The sequence below is a fragment of the Neophocaena asiaeorientalis genome, unplaced genomic scaffold (genome assembly GCF_003031525.2).
Source record: "Neophocaena asiaeorientalis asiaeorientalis breed wild unplaced genomic scaffold, Neophocaena_asiaeorientalis_V1.1 scaffold122, whole genome shotgun sequence".
Classification (NCBI taxonomy): Eukaryota; Metazoa; Chordata; class Mammalia; order Artiodactyla; family Phocoenidae; genus Neophocaena; species Neophocaena asiaeorientalis.
Genome location: NW_020172725.1, coordinates 949,397 through 962,940, shown reverse-complemented (window position 1 = coordinate 962,940; position 13,544 = coordinate 949,397). Strand labels below are relative to the sequence as shown.

The following is a 13,544-nucleotide window of genomic DNA, read 5'->3' as shown; positions in this document are numbered from 1 at the left end:
CAGGGACGCGCAAAGGGCTGGAGAGGTTTGGCGGTCGCGTCAAAACTCGCATTGCTGGAGGCTTGAGGGGAGTGGGCCCCCCAACACTGCCCCCCTCGGGGAAAAAAAAAAGCGGAAGGAGGGAGCCAGCAAAAGTTTCTCGCCAGGCAGCGCCAGCTCCGCGCTCCCCCGCACCTTATCAGGGGGAACCCGGCTGCCTCGGTGCCGGGCACCACGTCCCCAGCCCGCGCGACCGCCGAGCCAAGGCTGAAGGAGCCGGCTGCTGGCTCCGCCGCCCCCTTCCGCACGCCCGCCCGCCCGGGAGCCGACTCTGGGACCGCCGGGCCAGGCTAGCCGTGGATGGGCGAGCAACCGCCCGCGCCAGGAGAAGGGGCGCAGCTCAGCAGCCGACGGACGAGCGGCTCACGGCGGACGCCGGCTACCTGTCAGTGCGCCCCCGGGTCGGACGGCCCACCGGTAGCGCCTGTTGGCTAGGGGCGGGGGCTCGGGGGACTCGGCCCTCCCCCAGCCCTCCAGGCTCCGGCACCGGCTTCTGCCTGGAGGGCGCCCACTTCCCAACCCTCCCTCTCCCCCTGCTGGCCGAGCGCGCCGCGGGCGGACTCCGGGGCCCAGAGCTGCCCGCCTCTCACCCGGCGCCCAGTTTCTCCTCCCGGCCGCTCTCCCCCGCAACTTTCCGTGCTTTGTTCTCCGGCTGGAAATGATTTACGGAAGCGTCTTGGACAGGATCTCCGCCGGGCGGCAAGAGCCCAGCGCTGAGATGTGTTACGTTCTCATCTACCCATCAATTATGGATGGAAACAAATAAGGAAGAGTCAATTTTGCATGAGCCCCTTCTCCGGCGGCGAGAGGCATTCTGCAGCCGGGAGGGAGCCGCCGCTCGCGTCGGCAGCCGCTGGCAGGGGGATGGTGAGGCGGAAGGTAGGGAAACTTTTATCTCCCGTCTTGACAGCAATGATGTTTCTTCCTGGTCTGCAGAAACTGATACAGCGGCCGCCTTGGGTAATTTGGAAGGGCTTAAAGCTTCCTCTGTCGTGTATAACTCTCTTGGATTGAAACTAAAGGTCATAAAGGACTTGAAGGTGCGGATGAGAACTGGGTTTGAAAATTTTTTGTTAAATCAGCTCTCGGGACCACTGCTGTCAGGTGATTCTCTAAATCCCGATCTTTTAAAGAGCTAAATGTCATGGAGCTAGAGAGGAGTGAAGTAGCGGTGTTATAGGAACCCAGAGTAGTATTCCTCATTCAGAGGTGACCAGTCAGTACCCCAGGTTCCGGCATCCCCACTCCTCACTATGTTCAGCTGGGATAGTCACACAGAAGGAACAGTAGATCATTATTACAGATATACAGATTTTGCAAACAATAATCGGACCTTATGTCCATCACTATGGGCCACGGCTTTCCTTTAAAAATAACGGTAGTGTTTCCAGTTACTTGGGAGAAGAAATGTGTAGGGCAATTTTCCCAAGAACTTCTGGCTCCTAAGAATTTAAGTCTGCAGTAAAATGTTTAGTTGCTTTTTAAGGATTGTCCTTCCCTCTACTTGGTATTTGGGGCAGTAAAGTGGATGCTTTTATTTCAAGGCTGAAGTCCTGGGGAAAGGTTTAACATTTTTAAATCTGGTTTGGTCTCCGTTCCTCAGAATTGGAGAAATAATTGTTTGCAGAAATTTTTCAAGGTTTCTTCCTTGTAGAGTTGAGAAATCTTATCCCAGACAGCTCAAGGTGAGGATTTTACTATTCTTTTGGTGGTTTAACAATAGGTTTTGATGCTGGTTTATCCATGTCGTTAAAAAAAAAAATCCCCTCACTCTCTTTGATATCTAACTCGGGAAATTAAGTTGTGTGTTGTCACATTTAATGTACTGAGTGACAGGCATATTCTGTCAGGCTGGCCAATATGACACAAACATTTACGCTGGCTTAGATGAATAGAAATTGCCAAGTAAGCTCTGAGATTTGGGCCTGTATTACCATGAACTTAAACATCTTGAGGTAAATAAACATAGCTGAGTTTTGTTTTTAAAGTTAGGGTCCATGCTTTGATTTAGGTCCCTAGACTGTGCTCTCAGAAAGACAAATAAATAACCCTGAGATTTCCAAATGGTGTTGTTTAGCAAACCGTTTTCTTCCAGTGGTACATTTGCTGAAATTAACAGCCAGTTACTATTTCTTACTGGATTCTAGTTGTTACCTGTCCTTGTTTCTGTTAGGGATGCTACATAGGTAACCTTTTTTTGAGGAACATTTCTGTGATGCAGGACAGTGTGCCTGGAATATCGTGGCTTCTCCTTCACCAAACAGCTAGTTGACCTGAATTTGATTTAGATGTGTGGGCAGTCTGCCCTCTTTCTCTTTATTTATTTATTTACGTATTTATTTATTTAGGTGCCCTCTAATAGCACCATCTGGTCTTGTCTCCCCTCGTTTGGATGGATTTGAAAGATGGTTGTGATGCAAACCTATTAGTCCTTAGAGTGAGGGTAACTTCCTTAGAAATCCTGTGGACTTAAGTTCACTGGCTGCTTGCTAAACAGGAAGGATCTGTCCAGTAACTTGTGCTCTGCGTAAGTAGGCCCCTGACTCCTGTGTGGTGGTTTCTATTGCGTGAAAGGCACACAGACAAAGTAAGCAGGAATTGGAGCTTTGTTTCACAAAAATGCCCATAATTGTTAAGGACTTACTGAAACTGGAGAAGTTCTTCACTTCTTGCTGCTCCATCAAAATAAGCCATGGTAATTAGCTTAGTCATTGTTCTTGCATTTGAGTTCCACTAAGAGACAAAGAGTGAAAAATGCATCTGAAATAGGGTCATTTTTCACCCTTCTGATGCATTTTATGCAGAGTTAAGAGCCTGGCTGAATGTCTAGCCATTATTGGTGTAACCGTAGGAGGTGGACTCCTTTCTTAGCATATTACAAGATAAAATATTACCTTTTATTTCAGTTAATAGACTTTAAGCCTGCCCATTCTAGATTCGTTTCTAGAGGAAGCAAGAAGTGCTTGAGGTATGCCAGCCAGTCAGTATTTATTGAGTCCCTGTCGTTTGCAAGGAGCTGTGCTAGCCAACGTTCCAACATCAGGTGAGGCAGACACGTTTCTCTATGTTCAACTTAAGTAAGAAAGAAGAATCCAAAGAAACAGAGAGTGGCAAAACTGGATCATTTGGCAAGACATGTAAATCTGCATCTTTTTTTGAAGGATGTTATTTCATCCTAAAGGTTTTAAGGCAAGATTATCCATACCACAGATTTATAGGGGGCCAGTCTTCCTGCCTTTAACACTAATAATACAATGTACTATTAGTGTAATTCACATGTTGAAACTGTCATTGGAGCAGGGGATCTCGCTTTCAATGGCTCATGTGAATGGAGACTTAGAGTTAAAATCTACCAAAGCCAGTGTCTTAGGTTGCAGCTTATTTTGTGAACAGCTGCCAACCTCCAGTTGCGGGGGGAAAATGTGTTTTGATCTATTCCCGTGACATGTAGAGAGAATGAAAATCATGTAACTATTTTAAGCATATCATAACCCTTTTCAGTGAAGGTGGCTATTGTTGGGCTAACTTTTCCTCCTCAGACCCTGACAAGTGTCAGTACAACTGATAAGTGAAGCTGCTTCCACTCTTCCCAGTAGGATAACTAGGAAACATTCTTACTTTGAAAAGCGACCATTTATGTAACCAAGAGTGATCAAATCAGTGGTCCACTAGATACCGCACAAGGTATACTTTTCTCAAACTTTTCTTTTCTATTAAGCTTTTGTTAACTCACCCAGATTAGCATTTTAACAACCCTGAAGTGAACTTCTGCCATTCTCTCTACTTGGACACAGTATGTAGATCATCCATCATTCTGTCCTTGGCTACAACAGGCTGCTGGCTCCATCACCATTTAGAGCTACACAGAATCCATCCGACTGTGAACAACACAGCTGGCTACAGCAATTTTTTCTTCCACACCACTGGCAACATTGTCTGGCTGTGGTAGCTAAAGTTAACACCCAGAACAGGATGTTTCCATTGTCTGCCAACCTGTGCTGGGCCCCTCACCCACTTCTGGGGGCACACCTGCAGAAAGGCTCTGCTGGCTTGCAGTGGCATGTTCCACTTAAGAGTGGACTTGCCTCAACCTTACGTGACCCACAGGAGAGCCTCTATAGACTTGATACGATTAAACCACCAGAATTACAGAATTAGAAGGAGCCATTCACACCACTCATCCTAGACCTTCAGAACTCAGTCTGTTGAAAGGGGGAAGAAAAGAATGAAGTAGCTTTTAGCCTGTGATCCCAAATGACTGAAAACAGAAAAAGACCCTGTCTCGTTCTTTGGAGAGCTGAAGGTATCATTGCTTCATCTCTTATCACAAAGAACCTGTGACGTACCTAAACCTGGGACCCGTGAGTAACGGAACCCAATGCTTTCTATCACATTTTTTGGTTTGTTTTCTTCTTTTTACTCAATAAGATATGTTACAGTAGTCATTGCTTGTTAAAGCAAGAATGGCATAAATCAGGTGGACATGTTTATTAGGTTATGTTGCCAAGCTTTGAAAAAAAAAGAAGACTTTTATAACTAGAAGTACTGCTTTTGGAGTTTGATGTGGGAAGGGGAGACTGCCTCATATTTTGGTGGGAGATAGTCTTCTCACCTCTTTTCCTAATGTTTACTAATGAAATCAGCCACAAAACAGCTGAGATGATGTGACGCTCCTAATGCTGATGGTTATGGGAGAGGAGGAAGAGAAAGCAGTACCCACAACAACTACACTTACTGTTAGTCCGCTTACTAATTTCTAGGCACACACTAAGACCTTTATCTTAATTATGTCATGTAACAAACAACTGGGGTGGGTGAGGCAGATTCTGTTATTGTCACTGCTTTGTCAAGAAAAGTGCTCAAGCACCTGAGAAGTCACTTTCCTGAGGTCTTAGAGCAGGGAAGTGGTGGAGTCAGGATTTGAACTCAGATCTCCCTGACATCTCAGCCCACCACGTCATCACTGCACTGAATTGTTTCCAGGAACACAGATCACCCTGCAATCTTCTGACTCCCTGGTATTTCGGACGTCGTTTTTTCAATAAAAGAGTCATACTTTGAGGGAAATCTTTGTATTGAATGAAATGATAGGTACAGAATCGGTATGCTCTTTAAGTTTTAACATTTCTCTAAACTAAGTCATCTTGGCGTACTCTTCTTTCATTTTTATTCCTGTTGGCCGAATAATTAATGACACTCTCTTCTTTTCAAGTGTCCTAGAACAGCATCTTCGCCCACCATTTTTCTCCATGTTAGACTTTCCTGTCCAAGATTGCATGGCATAGGACAAATGGCAGTATTCATCACTCGCCACCAAAAAAGTGCTTCTGCATCAGGGTGCGATTGACACTCATTTCCCTGATCTTGGCAGGTGAAGATCCGTTATGTATCTCTGTCCCATTCCCCAGGAGTATTTATGGGCTCCATCAGCAGAGACAGTGAGAGCTGCAGCTGTTCAAGCATTAGTGGCACGAGGATGGAAATTGTCTTACTGAAGTTTGACTGTGTATTATACTGTAATATACATTTTTCTTACTTACGGTTGAGAGAGAATCCTTTGACCTCTGTGAGTAATCAGATACGTTGTTGAGAAATTGTCACCCATGCATCCGTATTTTTTGTTGTTCTTTTTTACTCAGAATTCCTATGGGAGGGAAAAAAACAAATACACCTTACCACTACATATAATGCTGAAATTTAAGGTTTTCAACATACATTTTTGGAAAAGAAATATGGGTTTTAAAAAGTCCAATATGTTGGTACATGTATAATAAGGCCTTAGGAAGATCTGCAATTACTTAGCCTATTATTGGAGGCTGTATTTAAAAATAAAGTCAGGAGTTTCTACTCAGCTGAGGAACTGGCACATATGAACGAGAGCAGATGAAGCTCTTTGAGAAAATAGCACTTCCATTCCCAGGAGCCGGCTGTCAGCAGACCAGGGACTCAGACTCCCCCAGCGCCTACATTGGCCTAGGCCTCTCTTGTCATTAGAAGGGTCTCTGGAAACGTTTTGGTCTGCAGAGTTGTCTACATTTATCAGTAAGTCCCCAAACCTCCCGTGGGTAATTGGTGGATCAAGTAAATACATTTTTAAAAGCTATAGAAGAAGGAGGAGAACAGGCAGCAAAAGGGGGGATACAGAATGTTGCAGTTGTTTCTGTTTTTGTCCTTGCTAGGGTAACCATTTGTTCATTCAGCCAACTCTTACCAAGTGTTGGCTCTGTACAAGGAGGTGCCAGGGTGGGGAAACAGTTCAAAGAGGAACTGACATGGATCCAGAGCTCAAGGCTCTTACTAAGTGGTGTAGAAAAAACGAGGTAACCACAGAGCCAAAATAAAAAGGCGAGTGTCTTAAGTGCCAGAAAACACACACGGACCTATGGTGATTGAGAGGAGGGAGAAGTTATTTCTGGCTAGGGTGGGCAGGGGAGGCTTTGTGGAGCCGCTGATATTCGAGCTGGCCCTTGACCTAGGTAGGATTTGGACAGGTGGACAGCAAGGGCCAGGAGGGGAGGTGGTGAGAGGGAGGGCATTCCAAGCATAGAGAACAGCTTAGGCAAAGGCCCTGGGATGCGGGTAGGGGTCTAGATCACTTGTCCACGTTTGGGTCCTGACCTAGACTTGCGTTTCAGGTGTGAAGAAGCAGTTTGCCATGCAATCTACAAATATTTTTTGAGTGTCTCTGGTCTACTGTACTTAGCCGATCAGCAGATGGCCCTGAGGCTTAAGCCGTCAGAATGAATGGGATCAATCTTGCGATGATTCCGGAGTTTGCTCCGTGATCAGAGCTAAAACCCCACATCAACTGCCAACTGGTTCAGTGTTACACAGGAATATTGCAAGGGATCGCGTGATTTGCCTCGAATTACCCAGCAAGCTGGCTCCCCCCCGCAGAGGGGTTTAGCAGAATCAAACTAGAAGGTTGATGCTTCATGGGCTTTATTTTTTGCTTTAACTTCAAGAGGCTCTAGACAGAGACTCTATAACAAAGAATAAGCTGCGTACCTAGATGTGGGTTTGGGGAGGATGTGGAGATAGGAAGCCGAAGAGAGAGTAGAAACTTGTTGAAACCGTGAGAGAGGCATGAGTTGGACTCTAGGTGCTTGGTAGAGGAGCCCGCAGGCCCCATGAGGTTAGACTGCCTGTTCACGGCTGTAACTTAGCAGAGTGCGTGACACATAGTAGACGTGGTGCAGATATTTTAGTAAACGTGTTAATTGAGTTTAACTTTTCATTCGATTGTGGTTATAACCTATCATGCCTGGTAAAATTCGCAAGCAATGGGGTTAGAGCTATGGCAGCCTTTTCCTAATAGAAGGAGCGAAAAAGTGGCAGTAAACAACTTGGAGTTACTAATACGTCCTTTTAGAAAACCCCATCCTTGAGAGGCCATGGGGATCCAGCATCCCTTTTTGGGTCTGAGCTTCCAGGATAAACTCACCCCCATCAATGCCTCTCCACGACCCTACCTTCCCAACTCCCACACCTTCATTCACCTTTCTCCCCTACCCCAGTGCCCAGCCATACTCCAAGCGAGGCTGTTTGGGTATGAGGGTTTCCAAGCCATCATTAACCCCTTGAGTTAACGTGAATGGTAATCAATCCACGATTAAATTTAATAGTGGAGGTGATAAGCTTTCTGGGAGGAAAGACCGGAAGTTCTCTGTAGTATAAGCACGTGAATACATAACAAAGGAAAAATAAAACGGAAACAATTACATTGGGGTATGGTTAAGCCAATTGCTTTGCCAAGAATTGCTCCAGTGGTTCAATTTTCCCTGGTATGTTTAAGTCTTTTACAAGTTAATGGTTACATGACAGTCTGAGAGAAGACTCTTAAGTCTGAGGAAACACTGCCAATGAAAGATCAATCAGGAATTATAAAATAGGTCAATGGGGAAAAAGGGTTAAGCATATACAAATTCAATATTAGGGACTTTTCAGGAATATTCCAGTGACGTAAAGCAGAGAACCTGCTGGATCTAGGAATTAGTCTGGCTCCTACCCAGTCACTTTCTGAAGTGAAGGGCGTGCTGCCTCCCTGCATAGAGCACAGTTGCTTTCCAGACAAAACCTAAAATAAACTGGCGTGGCTCAGCTCGACTAATAATAACAGCTAGCCCTCACCGTGTGCTTACCAGGTGCCGTGGCACTGCGCCTAGTACTTTAAATATGTTACCTAATTTAATCCTCATGCTACCTCTGAGAGTGTGGGACTGATAGCTCCCTCAGAGTTAGCGTTTGTTAAGTGCTGACCATGTGCCTTATACTCTTTTAAGTGGATATATTAAGTCATCTGATCAGAATTCTTTGAGGTGGGTACTATTATTAATAATATCCTCATTTTACACAGGGGAAAAACTAAGGGATGGGAGATTGAGTAATTTTCCCAGGGTCAAACAGCTAATGAGTAATGGAACCAGGGGACTCGGGTCCATGGGAAGCAACTTAGTAGGCTGGTTAAGAACATGAACTCTAGCCAGCCTGTTGGGGCGTGCGTCCTGGCTGTGTGATCGATTGGCTGTGTGATCTTGAGCAAATTACTTAACCTCTCTGAGCCTCAGTTTCATGACCTAAAAGGTGGATGATGACGGTAGTACCCACCTGGTAGGCGCTGTGAGACATAAATGAATTAAGATTTGAACAGCACTTAGAATGGTGCTTGGCTAGCAGTGAGTGCTGTATTTATCTCAATGTCTGTTAAGTAAAAGTAAATGCAGTCTGGCTCCAAGGCCCATGCTTTTAGCCCTTATACTATGCAGTCTTTTCACATGTGATTTTATCATATCTCTTTGACTGATATATAGACCTTGAAGCCAGTTTTACAACCAGCTCTTCTCTACCACCACCCACTACACTTGCCACAGATTCAGCCAGACTGCAAAGGGGAATTTGGCAGGAGAGCTCCAGGGGCCTAGAGAGTCACCTCAGACCTTGACGCCTAGCTGCCTAGCCCTGACCCATATATCAGCCGTTTCAGATTCATGATGGCAGAAATCTGGCTTCCTCTGTTGGTTGGGCCGAAGGACAAAAATATAGGTGACTGGTATGTGTTCTATGCTGGTTGCTCCCCAGTCTGATTAAAACCTGAATAACACCATGGAAATTCAGGCCCTCTCCTAACAGTTCCTGTCATCACCCACATCTTTGATCTCTACCAGTGGTCCTCAAACTTTAAAATTTATCAGAATCACATAGGGCTAAAATGCAGATTCCCAGGGCCCCAGCACCAATGGATCTGTGTTGTTGGGCCTGGGATGGGGCCCTGGAGTCAGCATTTTCAACAAACTCCTAAAGTGATTCACATGCTATGGTCCCTTGGCCACAATTCGAGAAACAATGCTCTGGTGTAGCCAGAGTTTCTCAAACATCAGTGCCCCTGCAAATTGCCTGGCATTTTGCTAAAATTCAGATTCCCATCAAAGTGGTAGACTTCAAGGCTAGTGTTGGCAGGCCACTGGGTAGTAGATCTCAAACCTCTTGCCTGCAGCACAGGGTGAATGGTTATGAGCCAAAGGCATCCTGGCCAGCTCATGAAAGAGTAAGAAAGAAATAAAATCTGCTCAAAGCTGCCGTTTTTTTTTTTTTTTTTCTAGTTTGCAAAAGATCTTCACAGTGAGCAGAAATTAAGAAAGAAAAAGGACACTCACTTCTGCTGACTGGTCTATATCATTTCCTAAATGGAGTCCTGGGCCAGTATTCATAGCAACAGTTTTTGATTTAATGATAAACTGAGATAAGGGTAATCAAACTTCATGCTTCAGGGCATCAGGTGATTGCCTGCTGGGTCAGGATGGAATCTTTTCCCTTGTCCTTTGCACAACTGAGTAGATGCATTACAGAGAGGCCTGGGGCTACGCTTGCAGGAGCTGGGGCAGGAGGCCCCCGGCAAAAAACGCCGCTGGATGAGATCACATGGGAAATGGTCTTGTGTGGGATGAACAACCCCAACATTTGGCCTTAATCATTTTTGGTTTTTGTTAAGATTCTACATACCCTGTGTGTATATTTCTATAAACCACATGATGAAATTGGCAGCCTACTGTATCTGGAATCAGATGACCTAGACTCCAACTTTGGCCAATAGTGGGCTCTCTGAGTGACCTAAGGAAAGCGCTGTCTCCTCATCTGTGGACTCACAATTATACCGAGCATCAAATAAGACGATGTTGATAAAAGGGCTTCGTAAAAACCAGATAAGTGCGGCTCAAATATAAGGGATTATTATGATACAATGAATTATACTTTATGGAATCACCATTTATTACAATCACAATATATACATCTCCTCTCTATATAATGATATCATGCATAATGACAGTGAACGTTTATTGAGTTCTTCATCTCTGCCAAGCACTAAAGAGTTTTATTTGCATTCTCTTATTTAATCCTCTTGTCAGCCCTTTGGGGCACAGCCTTTTTTTATTCCCATTTTATAGATGAGGGCACAGATACTCAAGGAGCATAAGTGAGTTTCCTTTTGCTGTTGTAACAAATTACTACAAACTTAGATGTCTAAACAACACAGATTTATTACCTGACGATTCCGGAGGGCACAGACAGTCAAGGAGCATAAGTGAGTTTCCTTTTGCTATTGTAATAAATTACTACAAGCTTAGATGTCTAAACAGCACACATTTATTACCTGACAATTCCAGAGGCTGCAAGTCCCAAATGTGTTTCGCTGGGCCAAAGTCAATGTGTCAGCAGGGTTGTATTCCTTCTGGAGGCTCGACGGGAGAATTTGTTTCCTTCCCTCTTCCAGATTCTAGAGGCCACCTGCATTTCTTTGCTTGTGGCCTCTTTCTCCAAATTCCAAGCCAGCCATCATATAACTCCGTCTTCTGCTTGCATAGACACATCTCCTTCTTGGATTCTTCTGCCTTCCTCTTCCATCTTTTAAGGACCCTTGTGATTACATGGAGTCCACCCAGGTAATCCAGGAAAACCCCCCTATTTTAAGATCTCTTATTTAATCACATACGTAGAGTCCCTCTTTCTGTGTATAATAGCATATTCACAGGTCCTAGGGATAGGGTGTGGACATCTTTGGGGATGGAGGGGGACATTCTTCTGTCTACCACAGTTAAGTACCTGCTAGGAGCACACAATGGCAGTGTCAGAATCCATGGCCAAGCCTGTCTGACTTCAAAGCCCATGATCTCAACCACTCACTATAAAATCTCCTCAATTCAGTCAGTGAAAGAAATAATAAAATCACAGAACATAAGTAGTGAGGAGGGCCATGTTACTTTTAGAATAATCAATTGGGGGCTTTTATATATCATTTTGGCAGTAACAACACAGAAATTAACCTTACTGATCTCCATGTCCAACTTTGTACTAAGCATTCTATATATATATAGTCATTCACTTTTTTCTTGTGAGGCTGAATATTATTTACCTGGTAACTGAATTGACAGGGTCCCTGAATCCAGTTGTCTTTCATGGGGCTGACTAAATAAAGAGCATTTGGGGGACCAGGGGACCATTTTGGAAGACTATACAAAGGTATTTTAATGGAGCTACTGGTCTAGCAAAGGATGATTGACAAAAGGTGGTGGATATAACCAGACCAACCTTTGCTGTCTCTGGCAGTGTCTCTTGGTCAATTGGACGTGGTTCCTCAGGTAGCACTTACCCCAGCCCATCCACTGATAGATAGCCAAGACCATCTCCAACTTATGAGGCTTGATGTCCTCAAAGGTCAATCAGAAAATCGGGAGCCAGTGTTTTGCTAAGAATTGTAGAAAGTTATCAGAGATCTCTTTCCCACTCTCTTGCTTTTCTTCTCTCTCTCTTACTTCTCTTTGCCACACACTTTGCTGATTTCTGAGGCTTAATGTAGTTTTAAAGTTTAAACTTAATGTAGTTTAAAATTCAAAACGTACACCCATCACTGAAAAGGCTGTGAGAGGACAGAGCTGGAGTCTGGAAATCTGGCCTGGCTCCTCTGTTAGCCCACCAGGTAGCTCTGGACAAGGCCCTGCCCTTGCTGGCCCTAGTGCTCTCATTAGAACAAAGTGAGGTCGGGATGGGCATCAGAGACAGTCTAAATGATTTCCAAGTTTCTCTCTAGTAGTAGGATTCCTTAATGTTATATTTATCTCCATATTTTAATTGCCTCATAGTAGCACGTCTAACGGTGATTTAAAAAAATATGAATCCACTTCATGAATGTGCATAGAGCTATCTGTACAAAGAGACAGACACACAAGTAGTCCAACTTCTCAATTTTATTATTGCCATTTACATTTTACAACACTTTGCCCTTTTCTTTCAAGATCACTTAAACTTCATTGCTGCTAATATTGAGTTTTTAGACTCAATTTTCGGAAATACATAGATAATATTTTCAGTTAGCAGTAATTGCACCTCCTTCAGCTCTCAGGGGTTGATACGTTACCATTGCACAATTTCCCTGTAATTTTCAGTTCCTTCCCTGAAGAGCCACTCCCCATGGAACGTGTAGGACAGACAGGGCAAATGAGTTTCAAAGCAGAGAGCCAAACCTGATTGGTAGTAGCTGTTGCATCTTGTGTTGTAGAAACTTATGGGGCTACCTCTAAGGTCAGGGAGAAAAAGGATGCCTTGACTGATGTGCAAAGTCGTCTGTGAAAAAGGGAGAGGGCATGGTAGCTTCTATACAACAAATTCGCCATCAGTATTTGGCGTATTGATTCAGTATTTTTCAGTATTTCAGTATTCAGTATATATTTCAGTATTGATTCAGTATTTTCTTTGGAGACACATATCCCTCTTAAAGCACTCACACTCATTAATGATCTCTATACAGATTGATGAGTAATTTAATGCAGATGTCATCTGGCACGACGTCTCAGAACCGAGCTTGAAAATAAGTAACTCCTAATGGATAAGGAAACTTGATAATGATTACTTTTGCCAGTTCTTACCATTTGCTTTATTTTGTTGCTATTCCCTCAGTTATGAGGGAATATTTTTAACATTTTTAACTATTTTATCAGAGACTCAAAAATGCGATGAATGGTTGTGCTACTACAGATAACACCTTCACCGTAGATGTATAAATGTGGACATATATAAAAATAGAACACCACCACACATATACACAAACACATACAGAGGTTTTAAATAACTTTTCAAAGTCAGACAGACATAGGTTGGAATCCTGCCCCCTATCTGCTAACTAGATGTGAGAAATTGGGCATATCACTAGCTTCCCCAAGTCTTAGTTTACTTTTCTGTTAAATGGAGAAAATGTCCCTTAAGAAATGGGAAATAAATTAAAGCTAATGCATGGAAATTGGCCAGCTGTGTCCTAGAACACAATAGGTGCTCAGTCATGTTGGTTTTGGCTACAAATAACAGAAAACCCAACTCCAAATTGCTGAACAATGAGGAAATATAACATTAAGTCAATAATAATAAGTCCTGAGATGGGGTGGCTCCAGTGTTGATTAATTCTTTGGCTTAACAATATCATCAAAGACTCAGGCGCTGTCTATATTCTCTGCCATTCT

The 13,544-nt window shown here is 43.9% G+C and overlaps 1 protein-coding gene across 5 annotated transcripts in view; it reads left to right on the top strand.

The window, feature by feature from the left end:
• Positions 1 to 239: 239 nt before the first annotated feature.
• Positions 240 to 13,544, top strand: part of SEMA6D (semaphorin 6D) — a 54,936-nt gene continuing 41,631 nt past the window's right edge. For all 5 annotated transcript variants that reach the window (XM_024740279.1, XM_024740277.1, XM_024740278.1 and 2 more), the window contains exon 1: positions 240 to 918. The gene's annotated coding sequence lies outside the window, so the exon portion shown is untranslated. The remainder of the gene's footprint in view (positions 919 to 13,544) is intronic.